Source organism: Sus scrofa, chromosome 4 (genome assembly GCF_054392235.1).
Source record: "Sus scrofa isolate SSC_HxYL_T2T_F1_AM1 chromosome 4, Sscrofa_HxYL_maternal_Yorkshire_Landrace_v2.0, whole genome shotgun sequence".
NCBI lineage: Eukaryota > Metazoa > Chordata > Mammalia > Artiodactyla > Suidae > Sus > Sus scrofa.
The window spans coordinates 74345595-74368662 of NC_139386.1; the positions used below are offsets into that span (position 1 = coordinate 74345595).

Genomic DNA, 23068 nt, shown 5'->3' on the forward strand with positions numbered 1-23068 from the left:
TGAGCAGTGTCTGTGACCTACACCGTAGCTCATGGCAATGCTGGATTCATGACCCAATGAGCAAGGGGGTCCTCATGGATTCTAGTTGGATTCACTTCTGCTGCACAGCAAGGGAAACTCCAATGCTAGATCCTTAATCCACTGCACCCAGTTGGGAACGAACCCACGCCACCACAGAGATGATGCCAGATCCTTAACCTGCTCACCACCACATTTTGATGATAGATTAATACTTATTGCTATTACCATTCATCCTATTGAGATATAAGTTTAAAATATTTGATCAACTTTCCCAAGAGTTATGCTCTTTACAAAATTTCGTACTGAAAGGAAAATTTTCTTTTTCCTTTCTCCCAATTTTCCCTCAGATAAAATTTTTCCCCTTAAATGAATGTGTCCCATCCACTCATTTGTAAGGACAGTTTAAGAAACTTCTGCTTACAATAATTTATTTCTGGTTTCATTAGCCAAACTTTATTTTTTTTTTCTGCACCTCTATATCATTCCTTTTTTTCCAAGGAAAGAGTTTTAAGCATGCCAGACTTGTAATTTAAGAGTCGGTATCTGGAGTTTATTTTTATTTCTGTGTTTACTTGACTTTGGGGAAGGAATAAACTAGCACATAGTTTATAAATAAAACACATTGTTGAATCAGTAATGTATGATATCAATGCTCCAAACAACATTTATATTACATTAGTACATTTATGAATTATCAATGTATCTGACTAATTTATTAGTTGAAGAAACATAAAACAGCAAAAAGACTGCATCTTAGCGTATACAGTACAATATTTCCATTGGAGCAGACATAGTTTAGAGTGTTAAAACTGAGAAGTGTTAAGTGCTAGATTTAAAAAGGTAGAATTAGTATAGACTTATGTCTTTAAGTACATTGCTTTCCTTTTTGTTTTTAATAGGTAGCTGATTCCCACTGGACTAGAGCGTATAGCTGAAAGGAGGGCTGAGGGAGAGGTGTGATCTGCCGAGGAGTCTCCTCTTGCTCATGCCCTGGGAAGCCAGACCAGCCCCACCCTGCTCCCCTTTCCTTTCAGGCATCATATGCTTCACTTCCCCCTGCCCTAACCCAGTCCCCCCAAAAGGAGTGATATTTCTTAGCTTATTTTTCCTACTACCTTTCACTTTCTAATACTTTGTCTCCCAAAAGCAAAACAGATTGGCAATTTAGGCTATGCAGAATGTATTTTTTCATGTATAAGTTTCAAGAGGTTAAGGGTCAGGTGTTAGAAAGGTTGTGCATGGTACATTTGTAGCAGAGTACATTTGTAGGTCAGTGGATTAATCATTGGTCAGATATTTTTGTGTACTCCAATGAACTGACAAATGTAATTATTTTTGGGTATAATATCCGTTTGATATACAGTTAACCTCATAACTGTTCCCCTGCTCTGTCCCCCACCACCTTATCCTCAAACTCATGGTGAGATATGCTCTCCTATGTAATTCTATAGGGCTCTGAGTTATTATTATTATTTTTAAAAGTTTTATTGCAGTATTGTTGATTTACAATGTTGTGATAATTTCTCCTGGACAAGAAAGTGATTAGTTATACATATACACAGTCCATTCTTTTTCAGATTCTTTTCCCATACAAATTATCACAGAATATTGGATAGAGTTTTTTTGCTTGTTTGTTTTATTCTTTTAGGGCCACACCCACGGCATATGGAGGTTCCCAGGCTAGGGGGTTGAATCGGAGCTGTAGCTGCTGGCCTATACCACAGCTATAGCAACACAGGATCCGAGCGAGTCAGCAACCTACACCACAGCTCATGGCAATCCTGCATCCTTAATCCACCGAGCAAGGCCAGGGATTGAACCTGCATCCTCATGGATGCTAGTCAGATTCGTTCACCACTGAGCCAGATGGGAACTCCTGGGTAGAGTTTGATTTAAACAAACAAACAAGTAAACAAACGTGGGAACAAGTTGGATTAATCATTACCTTGGTTCTAATTATTGCTCCTATGGTCTTTTATTTTTGGCTGACTACTTTATTTTCAAAATTTTAAAGTAGTACAATAAACACAGCAAACCCTCATACAGCCTACTGACATGATTTACATGTGTTGATCTCCCCCATTCAATAACTGTGCCTCTCCTCTTAGAGGTAATTACTATCTCAAACCTTGCATTTAACATTTATGCTCTTGCCTTTAAAAAAATTTAATTTTATCTTACATATGTATCCCTAAAAACATATGATTTTAGCTGTTTTTTAACATTATAACAAAGTATTAAGCTTGTCATGCTGCATGTAACCTTGTACTTTCATTTTTCATTTAATCATATATTTGCTACAATTCATTTCTGTTGTAACTATAGTTTATTTCTTCTGACTCCTGTATGAATTCCATTGTGTGAATCTGCTGCAGGTTTTTTGTTCATCAGTTTTCCTGTTGATAGACATTTGTGTTGTTTCTAACTTTCGCTCTTATGGTGAACATTCTTATAGAGGTCTCTTCATGTGCATGTAATTCTAGCAAAGCAGAATTGCTAGGTTTGGGGTATATCTTTGTTTAATATTATAATAAAATGGTAAACATTTAAAAACTGTTTTCCAAAGTGATTTATACTCCCACAAGCAAAGTCAAAGAGATCGTGAGTTATATATCCTGTCAACACCTGGCATTGTAAGATTTTTTAGTTTTTGCCAGTTGCTTGAAAGTGATATGATACGTCATTATGGTCTTAGTTTGAGGTTCCTTATACCAAATGAGATTGAACATTTCTTGATTAGATATATGTGTTTTCTCCTTTTGGTAAATGTCTGCCCCTTTCTTATGCCTGTTTTCTATAAGGTGTTCTTATCTTATTAATGTGCAAAATTTCTTTGTGTATTCTTTTTCTTTCTTTTCTTTTTCTTTTTCTTTTTTTTGTCTTTTTGCCTTTTCTAGGGCTGCTCCCACGGCATATGGAGGTTCCCAGGCTAGGGGTCTAATCGGAGCTGTAGCCACCGGCCTTTGCCAGAGCCACAGCAACACAGGATCCGAGTCGCGTCTGCAACCTACACCACAGCTCATGGCAATGCCAGATCCTTAACCCACTGAGCAAGGCCAGGGATCGAACCTGCAACCTCATGGTTCCTAGTTGGATTCATTAACCACTGTGCCACGACGGGAACTCCACAAGTGGCCTTATTTTCTGAGTTAGCAAAAAATAAGACCCAGGCAGTCTCCAGCATCAGCCAGTGTCTACTTTGTCTCCCTGGACTCCAAAATCCCAGGAAATGTTGGGTGTAGGGGTATAATGCAGGACATTCTGGAACTCTCCTTGGATCATATAGAAGCTGTTTCTTGGGGCTAAGTCTCCCATTTAGTGATTCAGTTATGAATTTGTGATCTGGAGTTAGGTAACCTGCTTTCTGATTTTGGTTGCACTGCTTACTGGCTGAACCAAGAGATATTTGTATCTTATTCCCACTATCTAAATTTTTTGACTTGCTGAACAGATAAAGAGCCTAAAAAAACCTGCTTTTAGTGATTCCCTTGTCTTGGCAACTTCAGTCCTGTACTACTAGAGGTTTCACCTCCCCAAGTACAATGTGGCACCTCCTTAGCCCCCTCTTTATTTGCCGTTTGCTTCCTGAGAGACATATTTTCCTCATGGGTATAAAAAGCGAGGTGCTGATGATGGTCAGGGAACGGGGCATATGATAGAGCCATACGATAGAGGCCATATGATAGAGGTCCACCTGTACCATTATCCAGCTGTGTAACCAGGGGATGTGGGGAGGACACGTTCCTAAGCTCTATCAAAGTGGCACAGCATGGTTTGGCCAGTGCCTGTGCTTTTCAGTTCATTTCCATTCAACTTTTTGTTAATTGTCAGGCCATTGGTCCCGGTTTTCAGAGTTGCTATAATTTTTTATCTGTTCACTGTCCAAAGAGTCTTCCTAAAATGCAGATCTAATTATATTACTCTCTTGCTTTAAAAATTTAAGGATACCCCCATTGCTCTAAGGATTAAAAAAAAAAAAAAAGAAAGAAAAAGCGGTATTTCTTCACAAGACCTAAAATGCACGGCATTATTTGGCTTCTTCATCCCTAGCCAGCCTTGTTTCCCTCCATGCCTGACCACACATTTTACAATCCAGCTAGACTGAATTCATTTGTTTAAAGGAAAGTCTCCTCCATCTTTTGGGACATGCTCAGACTGGCCTTCCACTTTCCTTACCGTCTTTGCTATTTCTTGCACTTTTTTTCCCAAATAATTCTCACTCAATTTTTGGATTTTTCTCTCAGAATTCCCCCAGGAAGCCTCCCATACTAGCGTTAGTCTGGGTGATACACCCCTCTGGCATCCTCTTCTACCCCTGTCATAAAACTTCTCTGTATTTGTTTCAAGTAGCTTTTATTTCCCACCAGAAGATACTCAAAGCAAAGACTTTGTCTCTTTCCTTTCCATGATACTCCCAATGTCTGTTACGGTGCTTGCTGTGTTGTAGCTGTGGGATAAGCTCTTGATGACTGACAAAATGATGTATTTTTTCCTGTGTCCTTAAAGACTTCAAGCAGTCATCATTTTAAACCATAAGAAGCATTCATGAAGGAGGGGAGCATAGTTCAGGATTAAAGAGCCCATAATCTGAGCCTTATGAGCCAATGTTTGAAAGCTTGCTCCAACACTTACCAGCTGTATGACTCTGAGCAAGTTATTTAACTTCTCTGTGCTTCAGTTTCCACATCTATTAAATGGAGGTAATAATAGTACATACCTTTCAGGCTGGTTGTGAGGATTAAATGTTACCTTCATAAAGCATTTAGAATTTACATGCCTGTGGTAAACATATATTTTGAGTATTTAAATAAATAAACAGTCTTTCTAATAGCCTTTTGAATTAAGAATTATAACATACTTAAAGCATATTTTTAACTGACTTTCAGGTCTATTAACATACCTAAAAATGTGGTTGCTTGAACTAACTTGAACTTTTTTTTTTTTATATTGTGGTGTTTTATTCCATTGGCAATAGGGAACAAGTAGCTCATAGCACTATTTTTATTCACCATAATCAACTGTATTATTTATGGAACATCCTTATGTTCTTCAAAAATTACTTCATGAACTAAGCCTCTTTGATATCTACCAACCACCATACTGTTAAGAGAGTGGTTGTGGTCCTTCTAATTTCCCGGTACTTCCTTTGCTGCAAAATTATGGCTATCGCCTTAGATTACATACTAGTATCATGGTTTTGGATGATTCTCAGTAGTAACCTAGTCAGTGTACTTGGGGATGACACTGCAGAATGTTACTTGTAGAGGACTTTGGCAACTTTGCCTGCAACATGAACTGCCAAGGTGACTCCCACTGGGTTTCACTGCAGCATGGGCCAAAGCAGAGATGAAGTACTATTGGTGCCATCAGTGGTACAGGCATCCCTTATATTACCTATATTCCTAAACTTGAAACTTCTCTAGAATATATGAAGCTCTAGAACTAATCTGGAACCATATGTTTAAATTAGGCTATGTTAGGAGACCCAGAAAGAACAGAGAAAATAGTCTATAGGAATCTGTAAGTTTGGGATAACAAACGAAGAGCAGGTAGTGTTTAGAATTATGTCCAATGGTGATTGGGAGTGTCTCAATAAATCTTACTTCAATTGATTTGAAACGCTGGGAAAGGATGTAAACAGCCTTGTAAATGCACTTTAAAAACTCATTAAATTCCCTCATCCATATGTATTGAACAGTTACTACCAGGTTTAGTTGTGAAGCGTTCTAGGACTTCACAAGAAAGTGTTAGTAGCATGGAGGAATGTCCTAGGATTTGGGCTGACCCACTCATGTAGGTGTAGTTCAGTGGGGTTTTGAAGACATCAGTTCAAGTGCAGAATTTAGTCTAGTGACAGGAAACAGGAAGTCCAAGGCATGGGGAACAAACAGGCTAGTAGGTTCAGGTGTGATTAGCAGCTCTCTACCAAATTAGCTTCTTCATAAAGCAGGTAATAGTAGCTGAGATGGAGCCCATTCAGGGGAAAGACAGGGCAGATGTCCATAGTATGAGAACTGTTCTAGTCTATCCTTGTCGACTCCAGAAATACTTAGATTTGGGCGGCGGTAGGGTGGGGTGGGGTGGGTACTTTTCATGGTGGGTTTCATGTTTTTCAGTGCTCGATGCAGAATGCCACGCCAGACAGATGACCTGTCTCAAGATGTTCCCAAGACATATATTCTGTAAATCTTCAAAATATTTAACAGTGATTATATATGAGGGGTGTGGAATCAGACAGCTTTGCTTCTTATACAGTTTGAGCATGTTACTCAACTATAAATAGAAATAAAAACAGCACCTGCCCATTAGGTTTTTGTGAGGATTAAATGAAATTTAGCAGTGTCTGGCTTGAGATGTATAATCAACAACTGTTAATACTTATCATTTTTATGTAACATGGGAACAGTGTTGCTGGAAATGTTTTGGCTTTGGCATACCCAAATATAAGGTGGATGCATTTGAACCCTTGTTATAACACTTACCCACTTAGGCAAGTAAAACTACCTACTGAAATTCCCTTTCTCTTCTATAAAATAGGGATAAAACATTATGCTGTAGGATTGTTAGAAGAATTGCATGAGATAATGCATGTCAAGCACTTGGCATATACCAAACTATTATTGTTGCCTTTGTTTCAATTTTCCAAAGACAATGAAACCAGCTGTGAGCATCCAGCTTAAACACCAGAGACTAATTGTATCTATGGCTTTCCTCCTCTCAGAGATGAGACCTTACTGTGTGGTGCTGATGAGAATAACTCTGATTTATGGCTTTCTGCATTGTGTACTTTACAGACAATGGATTACTCTGTCTGGGTAATAAAAGTAGTAGAGGAATTCAGAAACTATAGAAATGATCCCTGAAAGTATAGTCTTAGTAGTAGAGGAATTCAAAGTGGGATTGAAGGAAGGTGAGCATCTATATGATTTATTACCTCTTGTATTAATCTCTGAGCAGTAATATCAGCTCTGAGTCTCTAATCTAGAATCTGGTAGGTTAATTTATTTGCCTCTGAAAGATGCTTAAGTAGACCTGGAATGAAGAACTTCCTTCTACTAAGACTAGTTTATCTCTATATTGATTATACTGGTGGATAGAATGAGGTATTACCCTGATGAGTCTCAACCACCAGTTCTAGAAACCCCTAAATAGTCTTTGAAAAAACTGTCACCATAAGGTGTGAGATCAGAACTGGACCTGAGATTTCTATTTCTAAGGTATTGGAGAAAGCCTGGGGGAATTATTAGAAAAGCCATATTCTCTAGTATATCTTAAGAAATCACTGAAATTTCCATTTCAGTGAGCATCCTGATGTTCTCTATCTTCATCTTCTCTTCTGTTTGGCAAGGGGATTTCCAGCCTATTTTCTGGTGACTTCAAAAAAAATTCATATGTAATACTATATCATTTACAATATGTTTTATATTATTACCTGATCAAGTACTTATGGACTTTTTAAAAGATTCAGTGTATGCAATGTAGAATGAAAGCTCGAAAGATGAAAAAAAGTTTTTTGAGAGATTAAAAGAGACTTGATTAGATGTCTAGGCATAGGATAAAAAGTACACGAGGATGGAGAGAATGAAAATACAATAAAGGGGAGATGGCAGATGGAACAAATCTCAAAGGAGGATTGATATGCAAGCATAGAGGGCACTGAGGTGAAAGAGTTAACATGTTTTTCTGGGCTGAGGGTTAGGTAGAGTGGATGATGAGGTTGTGAATAGCTTTTAATTGGATAGTCTCTACCTTTTCAGTAAAGTGACTGTGTCACCAGCGCAGTGTCTTTGGATATGTAGTCTTAAGATGACTGAAAAGGGTTTAATACAGTTGCAGTGTAATATTTCATATAATAGGGAGACAAAAATTATAATGATTTCTGAACAGTGTGGAAGGTGTGGTTGATGTTAGATATCATAATTTGTGGTGGGTCCAACTGTCATGATTCTGAGGCTTTCCGTGGCAATGTTAAGAGCCTGGAGGAATAAACAGAAAATGATAGACTTGAACACCTATCCACCACAGTATCAATCTCTCAAGGCAGGATTATTTTTCCCCAAGGAAAGAAGTTTTCCTTCTTTTGCTTCATCTGATATAGTGTTGTCACCTACCCACTCCTTAGCATTTTTGGGGGTAGGTGCAAACCTTAAGTGCAACAATTGATCATATATTTCTTTTTCTTTTTGCAAGAAACTCATCATAATATAAATTCAGAAAAATAAATTTACTAATAATACTTGAAGTATTCATGGTTTCATAGTACGTAGAACATGCCTATTCACTTTTTAGATCATTATTGCCTTCTTGGATAGCCTTTTCCATCTATGCTGCCATAATATTGCAATATGTCATTAAAAACTTTTTTAATCTTTCAGGAGACTGATATTGAACAATATCAATCCCTTGGACAACATTCTATTATTCACTGAGTGCTGCTAAACCAAGTTTTAAAACTTTGACCGCTACCAAATAATATGTTCGGTTTCCTGGTATCATGCTTAGCTATAGTAGACAATGTTTCTTGCTTATTTCAAACAGCGATATATTCAAAGATCTTAGGTTCATGCATCATCTTTTCCTTCTTGAGGAGCCAAAGATGACAATTTCCCCATCAAGTGCTGGAGTAGATATTGATCTTTCCAATATTTGGAGTTCCATTGCCTTGTCTTCATCACTTTGTAAACATGTTACTTGCTTGGCTGCAGTGTCATCATTCATTAGTAAGGCAACATTCATTAGAGAGGCAAATTGCTTCATTAAAATATGTAGGCTTAAGAATATTTAGAGCAGTGAAACTCTTTTGCATTACACTATAATGTTGGATACATATTATTATATATTCATCAAAACTCATGGAATGTACAATACAAAGAGTAAACTCTAATGCAAACTCAGAACTTTAGTTAATGATAATATGACAACATTGGCTTATTCACTGTGACAAATGTACCACACTAATGCAAGGAGTTATAATAGGGGAAATGTGTGTGTGTTGGGGGGGGATGGGTGAGGCTTATATGGAAACTCTGTACTTTCTTTCTTTTTTTTTTTTGCCTTTTTTTTTAGGGCTGCACCTGTGGCATATGGAGTTCTGAGGCTAGGGGTCAAATCTGAGCTGTAGCTGCTGGTCTACACCACTGCCACAGCAACTCAGGATCTGAGCCGTGTCTGCAGCGTACACCACAGCTCATGGCAGTGCTGAATCCTTAACACACTGAGCAAGGTCAGGGATTGAACCTGCGTCCTCATGGATGCTAGTCAGATTCGTTAACTGCTGAGCCACAGTGGGTATTCCAGGAAACTCTGTACTTTCCGCTCAGGTTTTCTGTAAATTAGAACTGCTTTAAAAATAATATTCATTAATTAAAAATTATGTAGGCTTTCAAAGAGGAGATGAAGAATCATAGCTGGAAGAAACAATATAAATTATAAAGAATGCTACATCAAGCAATACGGAAAGGAATAGAATATGTGTTAAAGTTTATAGGTTGCAATTAAAGCTTCTAGTTACTTGGCTGTACACACATATCAAGTAACATATCCTTGCTGACCTAATTGTGCATAGAAAAGTAAATTCCTATATGCATGAAGTACTATTATTTGTATACACATAGACATAAAATAGCATGAGAACTGCTACACTGGACTCAAGCCATGCTCATCAGTTATATTTCTGGCAATAGCATTAAAAATTCCGTTTTGAGGGAAGATATGGCTATCCTCAACTTCTGAGATTCAAAATTCCTCCAGAGTTTTCTTATTTACCCTTACCTGATACGTAATTTTGTGCTATCTCATCGTTAATTCTTCTTAAGCCTATTTATATTTGATAATTCTCCAAACAGTTCCAAATACTTACACTTAGCAGTAATAGTTTTATGACTTAAAAACTATTTCTTTAAAATGTTCCCAGGGGTAATCCATTGTTCTAGTGTCTGGCAAATGAGCTTGTTCTCACTTTGCTTGAATCCTCCCTAATTTTAAAAATTAAAAAGGCATACCTCATTTCATGCTTTCCCCCTCATCACTGCACTGTACGTTATTTTCTTATCTCTTGAAAAGAAAACCCATGTTATTCTAAGGAGGAGTATGAGGCTACCTCAATTATGTGAGTTCAGGAATTGCAATAGTTTGCTTTCCTCTAGTACTTTGTCAACTGGCTGCTGCCTGAGATTTCAATGTTAAATAGCTATTCCTTTAGCATACCTGTTCATCCAGTGTTAAAACTTGCCTACTCACGGAGGGAAATATAGAATGAAGAGGTTGGGAGTTGAGAAAATAAACTTCTTCAAACTTTGCATCTGTGCCTAGAAGAGCTAGAAATTTGTGAGTGGTTTCCGTCAGTGAATGCCCAAGGGCATGAGATGGTGGTCTATTAGATCCAGATCCCAAAAATGTTGGCATTAATGTCCAGTGCTCAGCAGTCAGGCTGCACTGACTCTGGTTACCCTGGTTGGGCTGTAATCGGCTTTGAAGTGTTTCTCTTGAAATTGGTAAAATGTTCTGCAAATGAAACTATTCTGGGAGGCAGCCTATTATTATCCAAATAACCAGAACAGGAGAGGGAGGTAGATTCTGATCTGATTTTGAATTTCTTTCTTTCTTTCTCTCTCTCTTCCTCTCTTTCTTTCTTTCTCTCTTTCTTTCTTTCTTTCTCTTTCTTTCTTCTTTCCTTCCTTCCTTCCTTTTTTTTTTTTTTCTGTCTTTTGAGGGCTGCACCCGCTGCATGTGGAGGTTCCCAGGCTAGGGATTGAATCAGAGCTGCAACTGCCGGCCTACACCACAGCCACAGCAACACCAGATCCGAGCCGCATCTGTGATCTACACCACAGCTCACAGCAACACTGGATCCTTTACCCACTGAGCAAAGCCAGGGATGGAACCCGAATCCTCATGGATACTGGTCAGATTTATATCCACTGAGCCAGGACAGGAACTCCCTGATTTGAATTTCTCATTCAAATTCTGCTCCTGCCAGTAAGATCTGTGTGTGACTTCAAGAAAATTTCTTATTTCCTTTTTCCCCTTCAAACTACTCTTCTGGAAAACAGGGAGAAATACGCTCATAGGATTGTTTTGAGTAAGGAGGCAATAAAAGTAAAGTACAAGTTCAATGCCTGTTGCACTGTCAGCACCTAATGCATGATACCTATTATCATGGCCTCAAATGAAGTTTATCTGCCACTTTCCTATGCTTTTAGGATCTTCTTATAATGTACCTTCAGAGGCTAATTCACTGTTAGGAAAAAACAGTTTCTTCAACTAACAGCGACTTCCCTATGTACTCTTTTTTTCAGATCCTTTGGAATCTTGGAACCTATTTCCAAAGCTTTATAATGCACACCAAAAAAAATCTGACACTAAAGGGTTTGATATGATTAGCTGAAGAACCTGCTTGGAACGGCTCCCTTCCACATAGTAAGACTAAGTGTGATCTTGTTCTTGCTTTAATGAAGAAATAGCATGATAATGCAGCAAACACAAAAAGCACATAGTGTTTTTCAGTATCACCCTTGCAAAAATCAATTTTTTTCCTAGTTCTTATACATACAGCATAAATTGCACAGAAATGTCATGATGGTATAGATACTGTTCTGAATCTTGCTTTTTACTTTTAATCACAGGCCTATCATTTTTTTCCCATATTGCCACATAATTTTTAAAATTTTACTTTTTAATGGCTGTATAATAATTTAATGGGTATATTATACGAAAGCATTTGGCTATCATTGGAAATTTTAGTTGTTACTTATACAGCAATGAATGTCAATGCAAATAGCCTTTCCTTTATTATTCCATGATGATGCATTCTGATGTTTGGGATTCCTAGGTCAAAGAATAAGGAAATTTAAAGGATCATAATATGAATTGCTAAATAACTTCCCAAAATATTGTGCTGATTTGCAATATCAGCAACAATGTGCATTAGCTTCACTGGATTATGCCAGCACTGAACATTGTTTTTGGAATTTTATTGGCTGACTTTATAGGTATGAAATATTGCTTCATTGTTTTAACATAAATTTAATTGATAATTAGTGTGGTCGAATAGTTCTCTATGTGTTTACTTCTAAGTCAGATTTTTTTTTCTTATCAGTTGATGCTCCTAGCCTTTGCCTGTTTATATGTTAAGATCTTAAAACAGTTACTTTCTAAAAAATTTCCTGCAATGGTTTAAATGATTTTTAAATTTCTATCTTAAAAGGAAATTCACATTTCTGATGAGTCATTCACTAAGTTCTAAGACTATCATGATCATCTGTCAGTATTGCCAGATCAACTTATATTAAAAAGATATTCTAAGGGAAAAAAGATACTAGAAAACCCCTTTCTGTGTAAATATGCATATGCACTCTATTTACCTCAGGTCCTAAGTATGCGATGTATAAAGAAAAAGTGAGGTAAAACTATTTTGAATTGCAGCCCTAAGCACTCTGTTTTCATGTTATGAAAAGCCATGATATAGTAGAAGAAACTTTCAAAGATTTTATAAAGCATTTAGTACGTGATTTTTGAAATGGATATTGAAGAACTATGGTGCTATTTATATATTTATATAATTTATCTTCAAGGGATTGGTTAATTTATATAACAGAGTACTTCTATTCAAAAAGTTAAGACCTATCTCTCCCCTCCTGGTTCACTCCCAACTTTATAACTTTGTATTCCGGATGAATTCTTTTTATTCTGAAGCTGGGGAGTTGAGAAGTAGTGGATTTTAGAAAAATCAGGCTTGATTTTCTTGGCAGCTTCAACATACCAGTATATGACAAGATTATATTTAAGTTGGGTTTCTAAAGTAACTTTGGAAACATAAAATTAAAATTAAAAAAGAAATCACTGCCTTGTAAGGTACTATTATTGACCATCTGGCCCAATTCATCTATACATTCTATCACAGTTCCTAAAAGTTGTTTTAAAATCCATGCTTGAACATTTTGCAATGTCAGGGAATGTACTACCTTCAGAGGCAGCCCAATATTAGGACAACTCTGAATGTCAGAAAATTCCTTTCCATATAGAGCTAAAAGCTGTCTTTTGTATCTTTTAGTCATTAGCCTTGGTTTTATTCTAGACATTTGTGGAACAAGTTTAATCTTTCTTCCCCATGACAGGCTTTCAAATATTTGAAGCCAGCTCGTGAACAAAAACTATAATGCAAAGCACAAAAGAAACACCATAACTATGGTACAGAGATTGTGCTTCTTGAGGGGCTTCAAAGTGGATAAAGATCAAATCAGTTTAGGGAATCAAGAGTATGTGACAATTAAGGAGTTCCCGTCATGGTGCAGTGGAAACGAATCCGACTAGGAACCATGAGGTTGTGGGTTTGATCCCTGGCCTGGCTCAATGGGTTAAGGATCCGGTGTTGCCATGAGCTATGGTGTGGGTCACAGATGCAGCTCGGATCCTGTGTGGCTGTGGCTGTGGTGTAGGCCAGCAGCTGCAGCTCCCATTCTACCCCTAGCTTGAGAACCTCCATATGCCACAGGTACGGCCTTCAAAAGCAAATAACAACAAAACCTTTGAAACCACTTTAAAGGGGTGGGGGAAGAGGAAAGAAAACAATGGAAAGGAAGGAACAACAGGTAATTCCAAGATTTCACTTCATAGCTTTGGGAGAGCGGTGGTGCCAGAGTTAAAAGGAACAAAATGTGTAATTCATTATAGGAAAAAGAAAATGAGCTGCTTTTGAACGAGTAGCAGGTTTGTATGGGCTGTGAACAGTTGAATTTGAAAATTCGACTATGGGGAGCTCCCACTGTGGCTCAGCGGTAACAAACCTGACTAATATCCATGAGGATGTGGTTGATCCCTGGCCTCACTCAGTGGATTAAGGATTGTTGCCATGAGCTGTGGTGTAGGTTGTAGACACAGCTCAGATCTAGCGTTGCTGTGGCTGTGGTGTAGGCTGGCAGCTGTAGCTCCAATTTGACCCTTAGCCTGGGAACTTCCATATGCCACTGGTGCAGCCCTAAAAAAAAAAGACCAAAAAAAAAAAAAAAAAAAAAAGTGAAAATGGGACTGTGGACCTGTATTTAGCTCTCAAAAAAGGCCTGAATCATATCTCTGGCTATTCAGGAGTCCAGCAGACATCCCCAGTCAAGCAGGCAGAGTGGGAGTAAAGAAAATACCAAGTGAGATGAAACTTGGGAAAAGGTACCATAAGTTGTACTGAGTCAGCTAGCGCAGCAAAGGGCTGAGAGGTGAAAAACAAACACATAAACTAATGATTGAACAAAAAATCCATGTTGGTGAGGTTTAAATCCAAGACTTCTACAAAGCCAGGGAGAACTGATCAGGTTTAGGTAGGAAAGGATGGAGTCTGGGTCGTGATTCAGTTTCCTTATCTGTGAGAGAAAATTAGCTAAAAATGTGCCTGTCTTAATGCGTTGTTGTGATAATAAGAAAAAATGTGTCTAGAAATTTATCACAGTACCTGGAAGAGACAAGCATATCATAAATACTTATTTTTTGTATTCCTATTTTTATTTTGCATATTCTATTTAAAAATGTATTAGATTTGATGAGCACCTCAAGTTTTCTAACACAGATGTCATCTAACTTTTTAATTTATTTATTTAATTACTCGAATTTTATTACATTTACGGTTGTACGACAATCATCACATTGATATTAATATATTTATACATAATAAATAATTATTCAGCATTTCATAAATGCTTATTAACATTCTATGATACCACCAGTTGAGAGATAAACTCCTAATTCTTTACACCACATGAACATTTAAAATTATTATTCAAAATATCTCTTCACTTGCGTTGTTAAAATTACAATCTTCCCCAATTGATAGATTTGTGTAAGACAGACCCTTTGACTGGGGATAGAGCCGTCTGAGTCCCAGTGTCAGCTGCCTGTAACCAGCTTTGTGACCCTACTAAATTTCCTTATCCCCTCTTGGCATCGTCATCTTTCTATGGACATTGTAGGGCTTTGTGATCTCTGGAATCCCTTTGATCTGTAAGTGCAGATTCTTTGAGATGTGGGTTTGGAAGACTGGCATTTCCCAGGGCACTCCTGGCTCTTTGTGCTCTGAAAGCAAGAAGAAGCTGGATCTTGGCTTCATTGTGTAAGATGACACTACTCTGGAGGGAAGAGGGGGTTGGATATATGTTTGGTCACCTCCCCATTCCCCTGTGCTGTCTCACCACCGCCCACCACCTTGAGAGGATCAGAACTAGTCACCTTATGGACTTCAGTTCTATTTAAGTAGATCACTTGAGGAAAATCCAGACTTTGAGGTCATCTCTGGTCCCACAAATTTCCCTATATTTCTGTGGATTCTTTTTTCTGACTACGCCTAGCATTCAACCCCAATTCTTGAAAGTCTTCCACTGAAATGCACAGTCAGTTTTTGAGTAAACTCTTCCCTTTACCTTCTGCTTTGATTGAACCTGGTTTTTCCCGAGGACATTGCTTCTTTATAAGCTGTCTTAAGTTTTGGTTATTTTTCTTGCATCACCTTTTACCACTAGGTGTGAAGGTAGGGAGCCTTCATGTTCTCCAATGCCCATTCTCTCCCTTCTTCTTACATTTCCACTGCTTTAAATCCCATGTTATTGGAGTTCAGCTACAAACCTAACTAGTATCCATGAGGACACAAATTCGATCCCTGGCCTCGCTCAGTGGTTTAGGGATCTGACATTGCCGTGAGCTATGGTGTAGGTCTCAGATGTGGCTCAGATCCCATGTTTCTTTGGCTGTGGCATAGGCCAGTGGCTACAGCCAGCGGCCACAACTCTAATTCAACCCCTAGCCTGAGAACCTCCATATGCCATGGGTGTGGCCCTAAAAAGACAAAATAAACAAACAAACAAAACAAAAAAACATTTAAAATGTTTTACAGCTAGCATGATTCTAACTTGACGCCCTTGCATATTGTCTAGAGATTTGTGTAGGAATGGTAACATCATATATCAACATAAGAGATTCCATAATAAGTAGCCAAGTGACAATCTCCAGTGAACCTGCCATGATTGGCCCTAAGTGAGCCAGTCTTTGCTTGTCTACCTCCATAGTCTCAAGAGAGGCAAAGATTTTTGGGTGAGAAACATGTTTCCAGTTTCTTGGTTTTATTCCTCCTCAAAAGAACTTGTTTGGGGAAACTCCATGACAGAGCAAGGTCTGGCTCGCTGCTCTTGCCCTCTTTCAGTGTCTTGATTTGATTTAAGCCATCAGCTCATTTTAGGATAAAGGAGAAAATCCTTAGGGTTCTTAAATTACTATGCTGGCTCCCATTAACATTCCAGGACACAATCATATTTTATGGTTTTAAACATGTATATCTCATGTTATAAGCAATAAAGCTTAACAAGGTTTTGATTTTCTAAAATCCAATATAAATATTTCCTTGTATTATGAAGATACATATCAGTTTTAGATTTTTAAGTGGAAGAATTATTAATAATATATGTGATAAATGATAAACTCTTTCTAATACAGTTTATTACTATTATTATTTTCTTAACAAAACAGAAGAAATTCACAATGTAAAACAGGAATCTGAATAGGTGAAAAGTTTTACAACCTGTAGAATCCACAGATGCTTAGTGACTTAAATAAATAAACAGAACTTTATTCAGCATTAATCAAAACGTGTTTGCTTTTTGATGTTGGGAAGTTAAAAACACCAGCCAGCTTATGTATCTGAATACTTTCTGAAACCTGGTGGTATTTGTATTCTGATATTTAGTGTTGGTACCCCAAATTCACTAAGTTAGATGAATTTTCAAATTTTGATATACATACCTTGGGAATCTTGTTAAATTGAAGATTCTGATTCTGTAGATCTATAATGGGGCCTGAGAGTCTAATAAACTCCCTGGTGAGAGAGATGCATGGATCATACTTTGAGTAGTAAGGATTTAGGGGACAATTAGGGTAATATTATTTAGGTCATTCATTTTTACTATCATATTATTAAATTAAGTTGTTTCATTATTTAACAGCTAATGCTATATTTCTTTGTTAAAAGCATTTAAATTGTTGCAACTAATTTATTGTCATCTACAATGCCTTGTTATTAAGTATAATTTTTCAGTTATATAACTTGCTTCATCGTTTTTACATGAGTTATAACACATGGTAGTAAGTAATCTAAAGTAAGATTGTCATCTTTATGACTTACTTTCATCAATGTTTCAGAGAAAAACAAGTTTAATTTCTTCTGTGAGAAACAAAATTGGCATTGTTATTCCGGTTGAGACTGTCAAAAGCTGCTATAACACTTGAGTGGGTAGATCTATTAAGTTTTCTCATGTTCAGTCTCTTTGATGGGCTATCAGTGGGAAATGATTAATTAAGGAACAATTAAAAGGAATCAAAATTGAAGATAAAGATATGCAGAGTTGTATTTGGAAGTGCTGCAATTGAGTGGAAATATCACCTCTTAAGTTTATTTGTCCGAAAATGAAAACCTTAAAGACTATTTTTAGTTGGGAAAATGTCACAGTATTGTTTGTATTTTGTTTAAGAGTAGTGTCTCATCTTTGTGGCATTCTTATTACATTTTGTTTTCCTATCCATAATGCACTAAAGATCCAGATTAGAGATTTCTTAAGGGATTTACTCATCCATAGTAAATGGCAAACCAGTGATACAGGTTGACTTGAAGAAAAGCCTGATGCTATAAATGCTTGTTATGAGAACGGAAATTTTGGGCTTATTTTATTGAAGGGCATATCACATGGAGATACAAAAAAGCACTCTAGAGCTACAGATTTATCAAGTCTATATAACTTTTATCTTCTTTTGGGATTGATTTTGGACTGATGAAATACGTATTGTGCTACAAGACTTTGGTGATTGGAGCAAGAAGGCAGAAAATGTTACTGAAGCAGAGAACACCTGCTGGGATCAGGAATGGAGAGCAATGAATGAGATAAGTATTTATGTAGTCAGCACAGAAAGAGATGTGGACGATGTCAAAATCAAAAGGATATGCACAAATAAGCTCTTTTGCAAACACTGGGGAGAGTGTTTAGGACAAACATTCATGGATGAAGTATATTTATTTAGACATAACACACTAAAACTCTAAACACATATGTACTTCAACTCAATCATTCTGAGATCTCACAGCAACTTCTTAGAGTTTTCCTAGATGAAAAGAACATGGGATAGTTAGTCTTCCAAGGCTGATATAATCTAAAGAAACATGGCGAGTGTATGGCCTCATTTTAATGTAAAGTTTTAAAATTCTCTCTTGCAGAGTTCTTTCCAATAGCCACTCTAGCATTCCCACCCCCACCTCCAGATTTTGCTGCTCTGTTCTACTCTATTGTTTCCCTAGTTTTTATTGCATCTTGAACATCCTCGTTTGCTTGGATTGATAACTCTGCCCTACAAACAGGTTATCTTTTAAACATGATTTAGGTTGATGCAAGCTCAGGCCTTCTAGTGCAGAAAGAAATGTTTTGGTTTCTGAGAATATTTTCTATGTATTTCCTCAGGACTTCTTCTCTTCCCATTCTCATGGTTACTTTCAGCCTTTCAACTAACACTTATATGGTTTCTCAGGCATCTTTGTGCCTGATTGGATTTATTGAGTTTGAACTTAGAGAAAAAAATCTTTTTATGGATCTGTATCATGATTATTCCATTATACTGGAGGAAGGGGAGACAGTAATAGGGGAAAGGTATCTACTACCTGTTAACTGCATTCTTTGCTTTAGAAACTCTAAATATACTATACAGTTGTTTTCCTACATTAAAAACACTTCGGATAGTGAAAAAAATTAGAAATTTAAAACTTTCCCCAAATTGCGCAGGCAATAAGAAGCTAACCAGAATGAGTCCAGGTCTGCCTGCCTTCCAGAGTGTGTAATCCAATGTGTAACATCATACTACAATTTAGTTAATATTAATTACAGAATAGCTTTACAATGCAATCACTCAGTCACAGTATCTTACAAGATGTCAAGGGGGAAAGCATGATGGTTAATGGTAGGAAGAATCAATCCAAAAATCAATGTATGCTGATTACATTTAAAAACTCTGGTATACATCTGTATCAATCTAAAGTGTATGCATTTTTATTTTCAAAGCATTATGTGTTTTTTATTTTTGGCTAAACAAACATGTAAGCATCTATATCTCTTAGGATGGTTCTGAATAATAAAAGTTGTTAAATGAATTGTGTGTCATGTTTGGTGCTGATTCTGACACCCATGTGTATCTAAGGGCTATTACAACTTGGTTGAAGTTACATGTAGGTAAGTGGTAGGTCCAAAATTGAAAACTTGGTCTCCCTTATTCTAAAATTCATTTTTAACTGTAGATTTTTTTTAAATTTATATATATATATTTACCATGCATAAAATAAAGGTAAAGGTTTTTATATCAGCTCCATTTTGTGTATATTTGCAAGGATTTAAGTTGAAATGGAACTTATTCCTAATGGCCAGTTCAATTGTTGGTTTTAGGCCCTTTTGAGCTGAAGGAAAAGGAGAAAGAACATTAGATTAAAATGAACTCAAATGCCAGCTCTTATTTAATCCCCAGGTTGTCAAGATTTTCTAGAAGGCCCTTTTTGCTCCTGGGACTGGTATGGAAGTTAGATTCATGGCTATTAGCCTGACTTCAGATAGACTTTTAAAGTGAGTTTCACATTTGTGTCAGGAGAGGGGCAGACATTGCTTGGTTATTTAGGGCTACAAAATTGGGAAGGTTGGCTATTTTAGTCTTTACTCCTAGATACCTCTTAACTCACTGCAAAATTCTAAAATAAATAACAGATATTTCTTTGGTAAACTGACTTAATGGACAGAGGCCAAGAAGTTCAAGGAAGGGTAAAATTATAAAAATGTACACAATTTGTGATGGCTTAATGCTGATTAAAAAGCCAAACATTAAAGCATTAAGGTTAATCACATCTTCAGTGGGAACCATATTGTAGGCAGAGCAAATCAAGTGATGATTCTCCTAGGACTATCATAGTATGATTTTGCAACTCACTTTAAATGCAACAAAGCACTGTTGTTAATATTTTAGTAGTTTACTATGTATTTTAGAAATTGTTAACTCCAGTATTTTAAGATTTAAAACCCAAATGATGTTCCAGTCTTTTAAAATAACTCTGCTATTTCAAAAGTCTTAAGATAATGTGAGAGGGAGCAAAATCAGCATGAAAACTGTAATCTAGAGATAGTCACCAATAATATTTTGTTGTATTTCCTTTTTTCCTAATAGAGAAATGTGCATTTTAATTGCTTTACTCTTGATTGCAATTTTATTACATATATGGGAAAAATACTTCCTAGAGAACGAAAGTCTCTAGAAATCAATGGGAAAGTAATACTGAAATCATTTCCTAACTTCCTTCTTCTTCAGTCATCTTTCTCAGTCTTATATTGTTAGAATTCATTCTTCTCACAGCAGCAGCAGCAGGTATTATTTAATAACTGAAATGAGATCATACCACTGCTCTTTAAAATCTCTCAATGGATTTTTACACTGAGTATTAAATCTAAACTCCTGACCTTGTCTTCAGAAGTCTACGTAATCTCATCCTTATCCTCTCCTCTGACTATATCTTGTACTATTCTTTCCTTTATTCACTACCTTCCACTTACGCAAATTTCTTTTTTCATTGTCCATTTTTTGTAATTAGTACCTTTCTAGGAACTTCACTGTTTTATCTAAACTTTTGATTTATTAGCATGAAATTACTTATAATGTTCCCTTACTCTTCTCCTAATGTTTGTAGGCTCTGTAGCAATGTCTCCATTTTCACTACTGATTTTGGTAACTTGTTGTTTTTTTATCTCTATTTTTTTAAAAAATCAGTTTATTTAGAGGCTTATACATTTTATTTTTTTATTTTTCCTCGAAGAACCAGTTTTATAGATTCTATTATATTTATGTTTTCTACTTCATAGATTCCAACTCCTTTTTTATATTGTCTTCTTTCTTCTTCCTATATCAGGTTTAATTTACTCTTTTTTTAAATGAATTTTATTACATTTATAGTTGTACCAGATCATCACAACCCAGTTTTATAGCATCTCCATCCCAAACCCCAAGCCCATTCCCCCTCCCCCTCAACCTGTCTCCTTTGGAAACCATAAGTTTTTCAAAGTCTGTGAGTCAGTATCTGTTCTACTAAGAAGTTCATTGTATCCTTTTTTTAGATTCCACTTACAAGTATAGCATATGATGTTAGTGTCTCACTGTCTGACTAACTTCCCTTAGCTTGATAATTTCTAAGTTCATCCATGTTGCTGCAGATGCCATTATTTCATTCATTTTTATGGCCGAGTAATATTCCATTGTGTATATGTACCACATCTTCTTATCCACTCCTCTGTCAGTGGACATTTAGGTTGCTTCTATTTTTTCTCTATTGTATATAGTGCTGCAATGAACATTGGAGTATATGTATCTTTTCAAGTAATGGTTTTCTCTGGATAGATGCCCAGGAGTGGGATTGCTGGATCAAATGGTAATTCTATTTTTATTTTTTTATGTTTAATTTACTCTTGCTTTCTAATTGTCTTAGGTGGAACTTTAAATATTTCTTTTTAAAAAATATAAACATTTAAACCTATAAATTTCCCTCTAAGCACTCCTTTAACTCCACTCACAAATATTGCCATATTTTGCTTTCATAATTATGTTGTGCTATAAATACCAACTAGGGAAATTTGGTTATTCATGTTGTTTTTTTATACTTACTGAATTTATGTTTGTTCTAGTAATAATTGAGAGGAAATTCTAAATCTTTATCTGTAACTATGGATATGTCTTTCTCCTTTCAATTCTGTAATTTTAGTTTCATGTGTTTAGCTTAATATATTTCTGTCAATTATAGCTTCATGTATTTGAAGCTTTGGTCTTAGCCACTTACTCATATAGAATTGTTATATGTTCTTTTTTTTTTTTTTTTGTCTTTTTGCTATTTCTTGGGCCGCTCCCGCAGCATATGGAGGTTCCCAGGCTAGGGGTCAAATCGGAGCTGTAGCCACCAGCCTAGCCAGAGCCACAGCAACGCGGGATCCGAGCCGCGTCTGCAACCTACACCACAGCTCACGGCAACGCCGGATTGTTAACCCACTGAGCAAGGGCAGGGACCGAACCCGCAACCTCATGGTTCCTAGTCAGATTCGTTAACCACTGCGCCACGACGGGAACTCCTGTTATATGTTCTTGATGAATTTATCCTTTTATCACTATATGAAATGTCTTTTATCTGTAGTAATATCACTTGTTTTGAAGGCTGATTGTCTGCTTTATATCAGTATAACTAATCCAGGTTTCTTATGTTTCTTATGCACAGCGTAATTTTATCAACCTTTTACTTTTAGCATATCTCTCTCCTATATTTATTTTTTTTTTCAGAATTTATTTATTTATTTATTTTTAATTTATTTTTTTTCCCACTATACAGCAAGGGGATCAAGTTATCCTTACATGTATACATTTTTCCCCCACCCTTTGTTCTGTTGCAATATGAGTATATAGACATAGTTCTCAATGCTACTCAGTAGGATCTACTTGTAAATCTATTCTAAATTGTGTCTGATAAGCCCAAGCTCCGGATCCCTCCCACTCCCTCCCCCTCCCATCAGGCAGCCACAAGTCTATTTTTCAAGTCCATGATTTTCTTTTCTGAGGAGATGTTCATTTGTGCTGGATATTAGATTCCAGTTATAAGTGACATCATATGGTATTTGTCTTTGTCTTTCTGGCTCATTTCACTCAGGATGAGATTCTCTAGTTCCATCCATGTTGCTGCAAATGGCATTATGTCATTCTTTTTTATGGCTGAGTAGTATTCCCTTCTTGCAATCTCATGTAGTTGAGTCTTGCTTTTTAATACAGATTTTGTCAATTTAACTTTTAATTGTGTATTTAGACTATTTAATAATATAATTATTAGCATGATTAGGTTTAAGTGTGCTATTTTACATTTATTTTGTATTTATTTCCTCTGTTCGTTATTTCTTCTTTTTTATATTTTTTCAATTAAGTAATTTTTAATTTTCATTTTATCTCTAGCATTGGTTTATTAGCAATATCCTTT

The 23068-nt window shown here is 36.4% G+C and overlaps 2 pseudogenes across 1 annotated transcript in view; one reads left to right on the plus strand and one right to left on the minus strand.

The window, feature by feature from the left end:
- Positions 1 to 23068, plus strand: part of LOC146403863 (uncharacterized) — a 411127-nt pseudogene that overhangs the window by 26612 nt on the left and 361447 nt on the right. Inside the window, exon 2 of the transcript XR_014843729.1 lies at positions 11319 to 11439. The product of XR_014843729.1 is annotated as an uncharacterized LOC146403863 (transcript). The remainder of the gene's footprint in view (positions 1 to 11318; positions 11440 to 23068) is intronic.
- Positions 6795 to 6896, minus strand: LOC146403864 (small nucleolar RNA U3; annotated as a pseudogene).